The sequence below is a fragment of the Mugil cephalus genome, chromosome 8, assembly GCF_022458985.1.
Source record: "Mugil cephalus isolate CIBA_MC_2020 chromosome 8, CIBA_Mcephalus_1.1, whole genome shotgun sequence".
NCBI lineage: Eukaryota > Metazoa > Chordata > Actinopteri > Mugiliformes > Mugilidae > Mugil > Mugil cephalus.
In genome coordinates this window covers 21,392,037-21,406,603 of record NC_061777.1, presented here as the reverse complement: position 1 = coordinate 21,406,603, position 14,567 = coordinate 21,392,037, and the positions used below count along the sequence as shown (strand labels likewise).

The 14,567-nt window shown below is 46.1% G+C and overlaps 1 protein-coding gene across 11 annotated transcripts in view; it reads right to left on the bottom strand.

Moving 5' to 3' along the window:
- The window catches only part of fbrsl1 (fibrosin-like 1), a 255,188-nt gene that overhangs the window by 33,394 nt on the left and 207,227 nt on the right, over positions 1-14,567 (bottom strand). The window lies entirely within an intron of this gene.

The window sequence follows — 14,567 nt, the reverse complement described above, 5'->3', positions numbered from 1 at the left end:
CAAAACTAATGCAAGCACTGGCTCATGTTTTGCCTGCCAAGTAGAAGGCTTATTCAGCCACCAGTGTGGTAACAAGTGCTTGGAGGTAAAGTTCATCTCCCACACATGGCATTATACAGTCAATCAACAGTCTCCAATCAGCCAACAAGAAGAGCTCCCTCTGTACCAGATGGTCCCTGTCTGGCTTTTTCCTGAGGAGGTAACATTAGGTGGCACTGTTGTGCCACCTGAAAACCCTTAAAAGAAACGCCGTCAAAGATAGGGGACGTCAGTAAGATGGCTATGCAGCGTTAGACTACAAAAGCTCCTACATTCACTCATGTGACTCAGAAGTCACATTTTGTTCGGCAACATTTTCAAGGGAATTTCACAGCTCATCAATACAATATGATCCCACTCATACATGTACGGCGTCGTTTCACTAATTCGGTATCAAAGACAATATCAGCCCATATGAGAGGTAAACAGATGACCTGTCACTCGGTGGAGGGAGCTGCTGCTGTGCATTTTCGCAAATATCCACGCTCGCTGTCTGGGAAACGCTTTGTCCGAAAGCCCGTAAAATACAACACAAAATCCGTCTTTGTTCAAAAGCAGTCAGTGGGTTTGGAAGACATTATTAACACCGAAAATTCTCCTCAACCTGTAATATCAGTCCACACGGGGGCTTTATTTAAAGCCACAAATATCCCTTTGCTTCATCTCCGCTCATCCGAGATCTCCAGACTTGTAAAAAGCTGCAAGAGCCGAACATATGTTCCACCCAAAGGGCCCGAGTGTCCTTAACTGCCATGCTTGTATTTTACGCAGCACAAAGGGAGCATATGTAAAGAATGAACAGTGAATCAGAGTGAGTACAAGAGAGACAGAGACAGAAAGAGAAAGCAAATGATTTTGTAAACACAGATGGCTGTCCTTGGCATCCCTGTTAGTTCTTCACAAGTGTTTTGAGGACGTCCTCTTCTTTCCAAGACCTCCCAATTTTTCCTTTGCTGTCACTGTGTTACTTTTCTGAACAATGTTTGTATGTCGGCGCTTGATGTCTCGTCTCAGCGAGTCTAACCACAACAGCGCTACCGGTTCTCACACAAATGGGCTTTTCTGGCACAGAAGCAGGTAAAAAACACGACTATGGATTTTAGTGAAACAACCCAGTGGATATGAACAGTGGCATCTACTAAACACAATTATTTGCTGATAATTATGAGTGTGTGGTGGCGAGTTCTTCTAATCTTGTATTATGTCAACACTAATAAGATTTTAGACTCATTTCAGATTTGAATCATGATCACATGAATATGATTAGCTACTGCTAGAGTAGTTCTGACTGTTCTTGTTACAGCATTAATAAACTACAGAAATATAGACGGACTAGTCAACTACTGCGTTGCAAAAAGAGGTCAGTAACACCTCTTCAGATTGATCTCAATAAGAAGAATGTTCAAAGGAGGGTGAGCGATCAGCTGAACTGGAATACTTCCTGTTTCCTCTTACAGTAGACAAGGTTAAAGACTGCGGAGGAAAGATAGAGTGTTGTCCATTGCCTTCTTTCAGTCTCCCAGAACCAGGGCGCCAGGCTACAACACTAGCCCTTTGTTAGCTTTGGAAGACATTAAACGCTCCAGTACCAAGCCTCAGCGCTGCAAAAGCACAACCCCAGCCTTGAATCACAGCCCCGGAGGCCCTGGAAGAAAAATATGGGCTCAGAATGAAATGAAGCTTGTCAAATGGACACGGGAGCTGGATCAGGGACTTGCTTAGCGTGGCACGGGGTCACAACACCAGAAAAGACAGCGTAGGTGATACCATAACTCACTGTAACAGTTAAAACAATTGTTATGACCAGAGTGGTTATCCAGAGAGCAAGACAGACATAACACGTTCCTCCGAAAGAGAACAGAAAACGATGTGTTCGCCCGCGTGCCAAGATGACCTAGATCTCCTTATTCCTGTCTGGACATTTTCAGTGTGCAATGAGCTGTTTTATATTCCAAATGTATTCCAAGTAACATCAACAACCAATATTTAGGTTTTAATACTGTGTTTTGCACCTGCCAAGTCTGCATGAGTCAGTCCTATAATCCACAATTACAAGGCCAGCTTGCAAAAGCACTTCTTAAAAAGGCATGTCAAAGCAGAGCCCTGATTTGGCGAGCTGTTGTTTTTGTAAAAGTTTCTGGTTTCGCTGGTCAAGTTGACATTTTTGCACGGGGCTGAGCTGCTGGCAGTCTGGGCTGCCTGTGGTTGTGGTGTGCAGAGGTCATGTATAACAAATTCTTCACACTCTCTTTGTTGAGGCAACCTTGGCTGCCATTAAAAACAGACAAGGAAAGATGAGACTGCGGGGAAGTATATTTATAGAGAAAGAGAAAGACAATGAAAAAGGAGGAGCAAAGGGCAGGTTTTCCAAAGGAAACAGGGAAATTTAACCATTTAAAAAAATAATGGGGGAAATTCAAGCCACGCTGCCTGGGAGCCAAAAGCCCTTGGAGCAGGCCGCAGGAAGCCTGACCTTTGTGGGGGCCGTCTGCTATTTGAGCCTGGGGCTTCAGGGGCCTGGCCCGCTCTCTGGAGGGCCGTCAGCAGGCCTCAGCTTTCCTTCCCTATTCTATTCATTAGCCATGCTTTATGATTCAGCTTCCTCTGAGCCACACAAGAGCTCCCTGAGGAAAGAGACTGCTGGAAAGAGGGAGAAAAAAGGGAGTGAGACTGAGAGAGGGGGGAAAGCAAGAAGGAGGTCATAGGGCCCAGCCGGGGCCCAGCTCTCAGCAGCTGTGAAATCCTCCCGTTTCCTCGGCAGGCGTAAAAGGACCAAGGGGGAGAAAGAAAAAAGAAGGAGTCCAGGGAGGGAGCGGGGCCAGTAAACCCACCATCAGAGTGCTAACTCCCCAAAGAGCCACATGCAGAACCATAATTCCCAGATTTAGGTGATGCCAAATTACAAATTACACTGCTGTTTGTTTTAAAAAGTCCCCAACTTCCCTGAACACCAATGACTTACTGGCAGCATAAATCTCCAGATAATAGCAGGGCCGCAGAGGGAGAGCAGAGAGGCAGAAAACCTCGCTAGCAGTAAGTGAGACATTTACTGCGAGGCGAAATGCATTTGCTTTCACACAGCAGAGAAGCAAGGGGGGGGGGGAATCTTTGCAAATGCTCCATGTCCACATTGTTTTTACTGAACAGCACAGCAAGCTAATTAATTTAGAAAATCTGAGACAAGCTTAATTGCATTCTTTTTGTGTTAAAACGCTTCCACGCTTAATTTTTGCACAATGGGCCAACTGAGCGCGGCGATGCAGGCAGCGAGGGAGGGCAGAATAATCAAGTGAACGACCTTGAGGCATAAATTTATGAAAAGCATTGATCAGTTAAGGCTGTGATTTCACCGAGACAGGAAGGTCAGCAATTACCCAGATTCAATTAACCTCATTTAGTAAAGACTGCTGAGAGACCAGTTTCTCTCCCCGCAAACCCTCACCCCCCCCCCCACACTCCCCCCCCACCTTCTTTATATCAAATGATCCCCAGGCCTTCAATCTACCTTTGATCTGAGAGCTCCTATTGCATGCCCCGCATTCCTTTGAGCCGAGCAAATAATCTCCAAACAGGAAGAAACCTTGTACACAGAGGTTGGTTAAACCTAGACTAAATACAAGCAAATTCCTAATACGGTCTCCACCCCTCGCTGCAAGGGAAGGTACGGCCCTTCCCCAACCTGGTAGATATCTTTTTTGACACAAGCTGGCGGTGCTTCAGCTGCTGTGGCGTGAAAACAAAGAAACCTGTTAGCAGGCTTTGTTGTGGGCACATGCCTGTAAAGACTATAATTACAATTTAGCTCTGAGTCATTTGGCACATGCTATGTTCTTGACAGACAGTTGTAAAAGCGGTTAGACGGATAATCTTAACATGTAACAAAGCAAATGTGTTTGCAAAATGGTATATTCCCCTTTTCACTTTTACCCAAGAAGCCAACTGTTGTTGATTAATTGGTAACTTAATACTTAAACCGGTTTAATGGTTAATGTACGAAAAGTCGCTAGTACATAACAACAGGTAGATGATAATCACCCGGAGTCGCGGGTACAGTAGGACGAGCGTGGGTAACAGAGGACCCACATGACGGTCTGAGAGTGAAGGTTTACTCAAAAAAAAACAAACCCAAAAAAAAAAAAAAAAACATAAAGTGAGAAAGAGAAAAGGGAACTGGGCAAGAGGGCACATATTCTGGCATGAACGGTCAGGTTCTCAATTACCCTGGCTGAACCTGTCTGTCTGTGGGCCCACACTTATCATTCGTCCTACTACACACACACAGCCAGTGTTAATTTGCTTCACTGCTGGGTGTTTCATCACTGTCAACTTCCTCCTTCACTGCCCTCTCTTCCAATTTTCCATTCCCCTGTCGCCTGAGGACCAGTACTCCTTTTCATTTCAGAGTGATAAGAATGTGTTTGTTTTTTTTTGTTTTTTTTTTTTTTTAATAACGATTTAAGTTTACTTTGGTACACAATTATAGCGAAACCCTTAAGTGTTACCACTGTAACATTCAGATTAATTTAGTTTTTGATTTGCTCGGCGTAAACCTAGACAGCTTTAATGATAGCAGCACTTTTATGGCAAAAAAAAAACAAAACACTTTCCTTGATTTTTCTGTTCGTACGGGAGCAGCACAGTGCTCACCGAAGACTTCAATCAGCACCCACTCAGGGTCCTCCGCTGATGTCACCTTTCCACCCCTGACGTCCGCTAATGCTACTTTGGCAATAAATGCCGCATTAGACATGCACAGTGGGCCCACTGCTCCCAGGCTTCAACAGAAGACACCAAATTAATTATCTCCCTTGCATTTGTCCTCACTCCGTTCCAGAAACTTAATGACCTCCCGAGCGGTCGTTTATTATAAGTCGCAGCAGTGCTATGCATTCCCAGGGCAACGAAACAGGCACATCTACCTTACCTCCAATTCCCACCCACCGCTATCACGGCGGCCGCCACCGCCTGCTTGTCAGAACAGGTGTGAGCCAGCAAGACTGCAAACCCCCAGCGAGCATGATGGGATATATAGAGAGAATAGAGGAGAAACGTCCCACGCAACTGTCAACCAACAGACACTCGCCTCAACCGGAGCATCATTAAGATGATAATGAATTCCATAGTGACTGTGTAGAACGGAGCGGTGTCCCCTCGCACGCTCGTAAAACACACACAAACTGAGCGCCATTTTCAAAAGGCACGGCGGCGGGGCCGGGGCTGAAAACTCCCTGCTCCCTCTCCCCCTAGCAACAGACACAGGGAAATGAATGCTGAGAGCAGAGCAGGGGGCTTGAGCTTTGTGTAAAATATTACCCTTCGTCTCGCTTACCACACCCCGCACCACCGCTCGTGCCTCCCCCGGCTGCGCAGCAGTTGCTAGCCCTTATCACAGCTGCCTGTCAGTTTAGTATACAAATTAGCAGTCTATCAGGGGAATGCAGGGGCCTGTTTCATCAGTAGGGAGAAGGGCAGAGGCACGCATTGCATTAAAGCCTCTCGCCGCCGCAGAGAGGGTCACAAATCAACGCCGCAGCAGGCCCACAGCCAGCACTAATCAGATAAGGAGAAATGAAGGAAAGGGGACGAGGCGTATTTCACCAGCGAGGATCCAGAAACTGCTCAAACTCACCGGAAGGACCACGGATGAAGGATGGAGGTGGACTGGTGGTAGGGCATAACCAATAAAGAGGTCACAGACAAAGACGTGAACAATAGGTATAAAATAAAAGGTAGAGGCATTCAATATTTTTAAGTGCCCCCAGTTGATTAACCACTACAAATTGCAGGAAATTAGGGCGAGTACATTCCCACATTCTCCTGTTAAGTGAACCTGTGCATGTTAATACCAGCAGAGACAAAACAGCAGCTAAGGGCTCTCATTAAGTGGCATAATGCAATGAGGCACAGTCTAAATTGCAGCAATAAAAGCCGACAGACAAATCATCTCGGCCATCGCAATCCATTTAACTCAATTAATGCAACACCAGATCTGAGCTCAGTGGTTTAAAAGCATGCGTGGCTCTCTCTCGGGGTAGGGAGTGGAGCTGGAGGGGCCGAGTCCTGCCCGAGACCGCGGTTATGGGAAAAGGCAGTGAAAGAGAAACAAATAAGAGAATTAAGAGATGGAAAACAAAAGCGGGAGATAGCATTCTGTTTCGGTGCAGCGGGGTTGACTGTGAAAAAGGCGTGGCCTAGTTTCCTCTTTAATGTCGAAATGTGTGCGAGCGGCGATAAAAAAAAAAAAAAAAAAAGAAAGAAAGAAAGAAAAAAGAAAACAGGTAATCTCCCGGTGGAATCAGGGGGGCTGTTCGTCATTACTCCCTGGCCCTGATACAGATCTGAGCACCAATGGCTTCCCTCTTGGCTCTCCAGGATTCTCGGCAGCAGAGATGGCAGATAGCCCTTTAAGACACGGCTCACTGCTTCCTGATTGGCTGGTCAACAGCCACAACCAAATCCCGGCTCCCTCAGGGCCACCGTGTGGAGTTATGATAGGGCAGGTCACGGAAACTCACTCTCCCCATATCCACATCATCCTTTTGTTGCAAAGCCTTTACACCATTGTCAGTGTGGGTGGTGGAAAGTAAAAAATCCTTTCTGGATGTTATTGTCTGAGAGGCAGGATAACAGACAGGCAGATTATTTCAAAAACAGCTTTCTCCAGAGCTCTCTCAATGCGGCACCGTTGTTGCTGTGGAGAGGATCCTGGAGGAGATAATAATAATATTCCTAGTCAGAGCCTTTGCTGCAGTAGAGCTGCCTTTTAACAGAGAGATACACATCATTCTGACTGGCCCGCCGTGACATAATCGCCCTGCGGAGAGCTGCAGGCAAGCTTGGTAGGCAAACCACCTCTCACTGCAGCTTGTTAAAAGAAAGGTGGCTTTAAGCACTGCTCAATAGAAACTCCTATTGAACTTGTTTTATTTTTTCACTCCATCTGAACAATGTCTAGGTGAGTCATAGCCCACCTCGGGCTACACGAGTTACATTCTTCCTTTCTTCCTCTCTCTTAAGATTGCGGTGTGCTTTTTACTTGGATGAATTTGCTAAGGGGGGGGGGGGAGGAGAAAAAAAAAATGAATTCGGCGAGATCGTAAATAATGCAGCGATAAAAAAGCTGTGACCCTCTCCCTTGCCTCAACCCACACGGAGTGAATTTCTTCAGCAGCAAAAGACAGCACACAAAGAGAAGAAAAGGCAGCGCTGGCACTACATGGAAATGTGTGGTAGGCATTGGTTCGCTCCTCTGGGCACGGACACCTTTAATGAGAGGAAAAATGCGCAGCAAGAGACGGATCTCACCCGTACTATGCCAGTGATTTCGAGTAATATGAATCACCTCCCCTCTAACACAAATAAATATTGTTCTAATACCAGTGGGAGTTTGAAGCTGAATCTGGGCAAGTAAGGCTACAGGGAATCTATGCTTCATATCAGTCATTTGACACCTAAATCATGTGCAGACCACGGACGGCGCATGTCTGGGACGTCGGCTTGGCTTTGCGCGGAGCCCGCAGTCCATCAGCGTGATGGGTTCGGTGCTTAAATTACAAAAACTTCCACAAATGAGGCAAAGACAACTTGGGAATTTGACTTGGCAGCTGTCGGCTTCTTCCATCAAATCCGACCACGCTCTTAAGCTCAATGAAGCCGCTCGTCCTTCTGAGGAACGGAGGGGGACCCGGGCAGTGCAGGAGGTGGCAAGTGGAAACCTGGAAATGGAGCAGGGAAGACTAAAATCCATTGCCAAACATCCCATTGGTCTCACACCACCAGCTTGCTTTAAGGCACACCGTCCGCCCTGCTACCACAAACAAACATGGTATGGACTATAAAAAGGAGTCTCAGGCCTCTCAAGCCCCCTGGTCATGTTGGAAAGGGATGTGGCACGTTAAGTGGAATTTACTTTTGATGCAGACATAGGGCCTCAGGTTTCTGGCAGTTGTAACCCAAGCTTCTCCCCGAGGCCTCCCTGCAGGGTTGGATAGGACACCCAACGCCCAGGCAGTCCCCTTAAGACATGCCTTCACTGTTCAGCTGTCCTTATAAAGTGGCGGAGAAGGCTTGTGGAGGTTGCTGAGTGTCGTTCTTTTTTTTTTTCCTCTTTTCTTTTTACAGTGGGCAGGATTTTATTTTATTTCACAGAGAGGTGAGCTTGTTATTGGATTTTTATTCTTGTAGTATTTAGTATCTATTCCTGATAGTGGGCTGGATGTGTTGCATTTTCAGATTACAAAATACATTTTACGGCAGCGCTTTGTCACAGCACAGCAATGCACCTTGCGGACTCTTTGCTGTTTCATTGACCTTCATATTTCATACGAGGTTTTGAGTAAGGTATGTCATGAGTCCCTATCATGGAAAAGATGTGGGCCTAAAGTGAGCTATAAATGCTCCGCTCTGCCCACATCCCTTACATGACATGGCATAGCGCTCGAGCTCCTCTGTCACTGACAGTCCAGATGTGTAACTTAATGTGGGGTGGGTGGGAGTGTATAAATAACCATGATGACATATCAGTGGGACATGCCAGGAGCATTGCTCTGTAAGGGGGGAGATGATGGAGGAGGTGCTGAGCTAACTGTGTACCATTTGGGAATGCAGCACAAGCCAGTTTAACGCCAACGCGACAACTGCAGAGATCTTGTGAAAGAGCTTATGGCATCAGACTTGACACTTACTGTGTAACATCATTCTAGCACACCACACTATGACCTGACCTTGACAGTGATCATGTTAGTGACGGTTTTCAATTCCAACGGCCGCTCCTTACTGCAACCGTGTAGGAAATAGTTAGAACTTGCCAAGAGTTACGATATCTGCGATATCTGTGGCTAGTTCTGATTATTATTGAGGACTCACAGCAACCTACATTTCTAGTAACTAAGCAATAATCACTTGGCAATGAGTTTGAATACTTGTGTAGTGGTTTTATGAGCACAAGTGTACTCTTGTTATCTCTGGTAATAGCACGGCACCTGTGGACGATCTGGCATCTACCGGAACACAAATCCCTGGAAAGATGAGAAAGGCACAGCGAGGAGGGCATACTATTTCATGTTCTTGGATCGCTTCAGCAGATTTATGAGCAATCACTGCAGCAACGACTATCAAACGCCATGCCAAGAGTATGCATAGAATCATTTGCTCCGGATTAAAATATAATGAAGCAAGTGGATGCAACTTTGTCTTACATGCAACTCCTTAAATTATTCAAGAGTACAGAAAAAAAACAACAGGCAACGACTGTTCCCTGGAGCACTAATACTCTTTTTGGGGCTTGTTCATGATGGTAACAATGAATACGTTAGTGCTTGTTAAAAGCTTTGTTTTTCTAGTGAACCTCTTACTATGAGAGGTTTAAAGCAAAAAAAAAAAAAAAGATGACAATTTACATGCCTTTTCGCCTCCGGTACCATGGTTCCAGTGACGTTATTGTGCGTCCTTAATACACTAGATTTACTTTTTTTGCAGTCTAAAGAAAGGAGCATGTCTTAACAGCTCATTACCACAGACACAAATTGCCTTAACAAACCAGTTCCCTGTCAATAAAACAAACCTTTAAACTACATCTTAAGTGTTGAGTTGAGTTATCAAGAGCAGGGCTGTACTAGCCACTGACTGTCTAAACCATACTGACAACTGGTTTAATTAGATGAGCTGTTTAAAAACTTGCGCTTGTGTTTCTATGGTAATTCTATCCTGTTTCCTTTAATTTCATTTCAATATGTGCATGTCCACAGAAACTGGATCAGGTGGCTTCAGCCCGTATTTGAATAAGAGATACGCAAACAGATGAAGTCAAGGCGGCAGCGTGTGTGCTCAAGAAGCCTTTTCTCACATTTGAGAGAATCCTTGGATGAGCCGGTCCAGACTCTGGGGTCTTCATACTGTATGCTGTTCATTCAGCACAGAAGAAAAAACGTGTGTTTGCATATCATAGTCTGCTGGTGGTAAAGGTGCATGAGGATGGATGGACTGTGGGAGGCAATGTAAACAGTTGCAAACACTTTTCCGTCAGATCATTTGAGGGTTTACTTGAGAAGAGGTTTTAATCAAGTTTTAAATGCTGTGAGGCACAGTAGGACGATGAGGGTTGTGGGTTGTTGTCATGCTTTAAGTCATGCCCTGCTCATGCTGTTTTTGTTATTCCTCAGCACATGGGCTGAAGCGGTCGGCGAAGGACTCACAGTCATGGTGCCGTTTACCAGCCAAATTCACTGTTTCTACTGTTTTTCAAACATGCTCAGGCGCATTGCAGCATGGGCTCCCAGCTAGCCTCGCAAAACTGCATGGGATCCCGCCCCACGCCACCCGACAACATGTAACTGGAGGCCTACTACATTTTGAGGCACCATTTTAACAGCCTTCTGAACGGTGAGGCAGTGAGGCCTCTGCCCAGGCCGTCACTCACACCCATGGTTGACAGGATCCTGGCAGGATGCCAAGTGTGGGGAGGCAAGATCTTCTAGTACACTGCACTTGCACCCACCGCAGATCAATACCTCCATACAGAATTAGTTGAAACAGATGTGCGCACAGGGTTCACTGCACTACCTACACTATCAACCCCCGTGTAACCCCATGCTTCCCCCGCAAAGAAACACATTCAGGCATGCTTACACAATACAGCCAGGTTGGGAACTTTCCATTTCTCCCAATGACTACACAGGCATATTCCGCCTTCGGCACTTTGTTTTTTTTTGCCTGTCGGGGTAATTTCTGTTTCCACTTCCTGCTTCCCTCTCAACAATTACGGCTGAGAATTTCACCGAACACAAGGCATACAAATGTTTGTTTCTCCGAACCTCCTCGGTTAACCTTTCCTTAATGTGTTCCATCTTTATTGATCCAAAGCAAACAATTCGAAAATTGCAGAGATGGAGAAGCAGCCGGAAATACTGAAGCAGAAACAACCAAGTGGACCAATCACAGCTCCTGTGCTCTGTGTTGCCGTGGCGCATAGTTACATTTCTGGGAAGGTGTAATGGGTCACAGTAGGGGATGGGGGCATGTGTTGGCCAATACGGTGACAATAAGTCACCATCATCCTATCCCTCCTGTTGAGACACTTAAACCTGTTTCTCAGATGGTTACGGTTGCTCTATAACCTTAGCCCTCATCCTGTCTACTAGCAGGTAGCTTGTCCCGCACAGCAAAGTCATTTCCCTTGCATAACAATAGACATTGGTGACTATAGTCAAGATGCATACAGGTTCCTAGTAACACAGCTCAGGCCAGACAGAGGCAGTATGCAGAGGAAACAGTAGGGGGAAGGGAAGGCAGAAAAAAAAAAAAAATCCTCCGATCAAATAAATGCCACTGTAAGCACAAGTGACAAGTCTTGTTTGAGTTTGTCCCTGCTCAGGGCCTTAAAGGCCAACACTGCCTCATCTCCTCAGCTATGTCTCCAAGCAAGGTGGGTGGGTTAGAGAGGGAGGGAGAAAAGTCTGATTGGTGCCATAGCCAAGAGTGAGAGCAGCCCAATTATATTTCCTATCCCTCAAGAGCAGGCCAGCCCCTCTGGTAGAGCGAAGCCTCTGCCATCTATCCTCTCCTCACCTCTCAAGACACTTCACATAGATAAATAAATGACAGCCCCACTGGGGCTTGGCCCAGCCTCCCAGAATACATTGCAGAGACTGGCAGCCTGCCTGTCCGTTTGCCTTCACCTGGTATTACTGCAGATAGACATTTTTCACATTATTATCATTGCATCGTCTCCGTTGCCCTGTTCACTCACTGAGTTGCGGTTGATAATGTCGGCAGAGGACCTGAGGAGATTGGAAGGAAATGTCTCTTGTCAAAGTCAGCATAGCCTAGCTTAGCAGAAATTTAACAAGTTCCCTGGGCTCTCTCCATTCACTCTCTGACGGAGCACAGAGCCAGGACATGGCCTGCTGACAGCCCTGGGCATGTCACTGTCACTGACACTTGATAGGCGAGAGAGGAGAGAGGAAAGGCAAGAGGGCTCAACCCGACAAGACTCGCTCTCAGCTACACAGCTTAATATTACCACTTTGCTTCAGACATAAAAACAAACTGACTCGTACGGATAAATCAAACACGGACCTGTTTTTAATCACACACAAGTGGCCTTCATTACTGTGCAAATGATTATCTTTAAGCTGTCACTGTGAAATTCTCACAACATGACAGAAAGCCAAATATCCCAGGATGTTTGTGTTTTTTCAGTAATAATCAGGTACAAGCCAACTGAGAAATATGCGAGTCTAAACTGCATGTGTACGAGCATTTTTCCCCCCACACTCTCACCACTCCCTGATGGTTAAACCAAAAACCAGATGTTGCGGATCAGTGGGGATAAAAAACAAGGCAAATAAAAGTGGAAGATGGAATGGTATGCATTAACTATAATCAAAAAGAAACAAGAAGGAGACCAGGATGCTTTAATTACTTCTCACATATAATTTGGTTTTTGTGGGGGCAAGCCAGGCCTTACTGAGAAAAAAAAAAGAAAAGATGAAAAGCTACTTAAATTACATAGAAAGAAAGTACAGAGGCATTTTACCCACGGCCCATCTATTCCCCACAACTGTAGAAAAAGCTCTTGGCTTGTACCAAATCCTTGCTGTAAAAAGTCCATAGTTACAGAACTTAGATGTAGCCGTGCTGGATACTATAAGGACATTAGTGAAACATACTTAGAGCAGGCCGACAAACGACGGCCTCTCTCGTGTTCAGGCCAAGTCTATTGAACAGCCTGTCCTGAACATACAGATTACAGTGATAGTTTTCACCATTAGCTAACATTTCCCTAAACAATGTGCTTTTAATAATTTGTCATGCCATCCTGCTAAGTAGCTGAAGATATGTGTTATAGTTGGCCACCAGAGAGAGCTTGGATGAGGCCAGAGTGAGGTGCTCTATGAATCTACTTCATAGCCGTCCTCTGTTTGCAGAGTCTCTCTTGACTCGCTGGTGTTGCCACAGTGCTAAATTGCACAGCTGTTCCACAATCTGTGGCAGTGTTAATTACCCAAATGTGAGCGGCAGCTCGTCAGTTCCTCACTAACGAAGGGGCCTGCTTTCCAGTGAGGGTGCCGTATGTTTGGTATGTAGGCCCATTTCCACCCAACACTCCCCAGGCTGCGCACGGACCACCCGACACATCCGCGTCCCGGAGAAGACGCATCTAATTAAAGCTCCCGACTCAAATCTGCTTACTAAGGGGGAAAATCACGCGGGCTGGATTAAAAGACGAGGAAAGCGGTGGAGTACGATGGGGCTTTAATACACTGCAAGTGAAAGGGCTTAGGAGGGAAATATGAGAACTCTCTATAGCGAGATCCCAGGCAAGGCTGGGAGGAAACGCCGTGTGAATGTGAGCCGATCAGTCAGCGTTTGTCAGTCTGATCCCTGAGCACTTCCAAAGCCCCCAGGCGGAGACAGACAAACAGGTTGTTTTCTTGAAAAGTTGCTTCTTAACACCACCGGTTGCCCCCTCTTCCAAGGACACGTACGTCAATTCTCAACAGCGAGAACACAGGATGAGAGAACGCCCGCTTTGAATTGCAAAAACTTTCCAGCTGGATACAAATAATGATACAGCTTCGGTGATTTTTTTGTATATGCAGATGCAAATATAATGCGTCCTTTTATCCCTCTCACGCAACGACAGTATGACAATAAAACCCTCTCCAGTCATCGTAAAGAGTTAATGCGCTGCATTACACAGTGCATCACCCCACTTCTTGCATGTAATGTTCAAAACAAAGGTGTGAAGAACTCCCCTCATGAATCATACTTGCTGGCTAAAAGCCTAGCTGCACCGTACCACCCACCTCCAGTTATACATGAATACCACAGTCTGAAGTAGTACTGGGAGACTACATAATGAATGCATGAAGCTAGGTGTCACGGGGGCTCGTATGGTGCACAAAACGATGGGGCAATTAGGCCCACACGACACCTCGGGATGGCGTGATGAAGGACTCCTGGGCTTGTCTCCTCCGCCTCTGTTCCTCTATCATTAAGGATTGAGCAGCCACATCTGGCTAATGGCACGCCTGGGGTTCCTGCTCAAACACTGTGCCACGCCGTGCACATTTAATTACGCCTCATAAAGGTAACAAAAGACACAGCCTGCTCTCGGGGAAGCACAGTTTGGAAATCTGAAAGAGAGACAGAGAGATGAGGCCAAGTCGGGAGACTGGCCAGCTGCCAGAATTACAGGTTGACCCAGGTCGGCAGCTTCAAAAGGGGGGAATTCACTCGAGTGTCTCCACCTCTACTTGAGATGGGCTCCATTGAGCAGACTGAGAGCATGAGATGTTCAATAGCTGAGAATCAAAGGGCCTCTAGTTTGTCTCCCCTTCTTCTATCAGATCATGAACTACACTAGGCGCTACTATCAATGGCTAATTGCAGAAGGGCTGAGGGGGATTAAAGGGAGAGCTCTTTTGAAATATGTATGGGATTTAGCAGCTGTTTGAAGTGAAGGGGACTTCTTTGTCGGCGGACGGAGAAAACAACAACATCACAGGAGAACGCATTTAACAGCG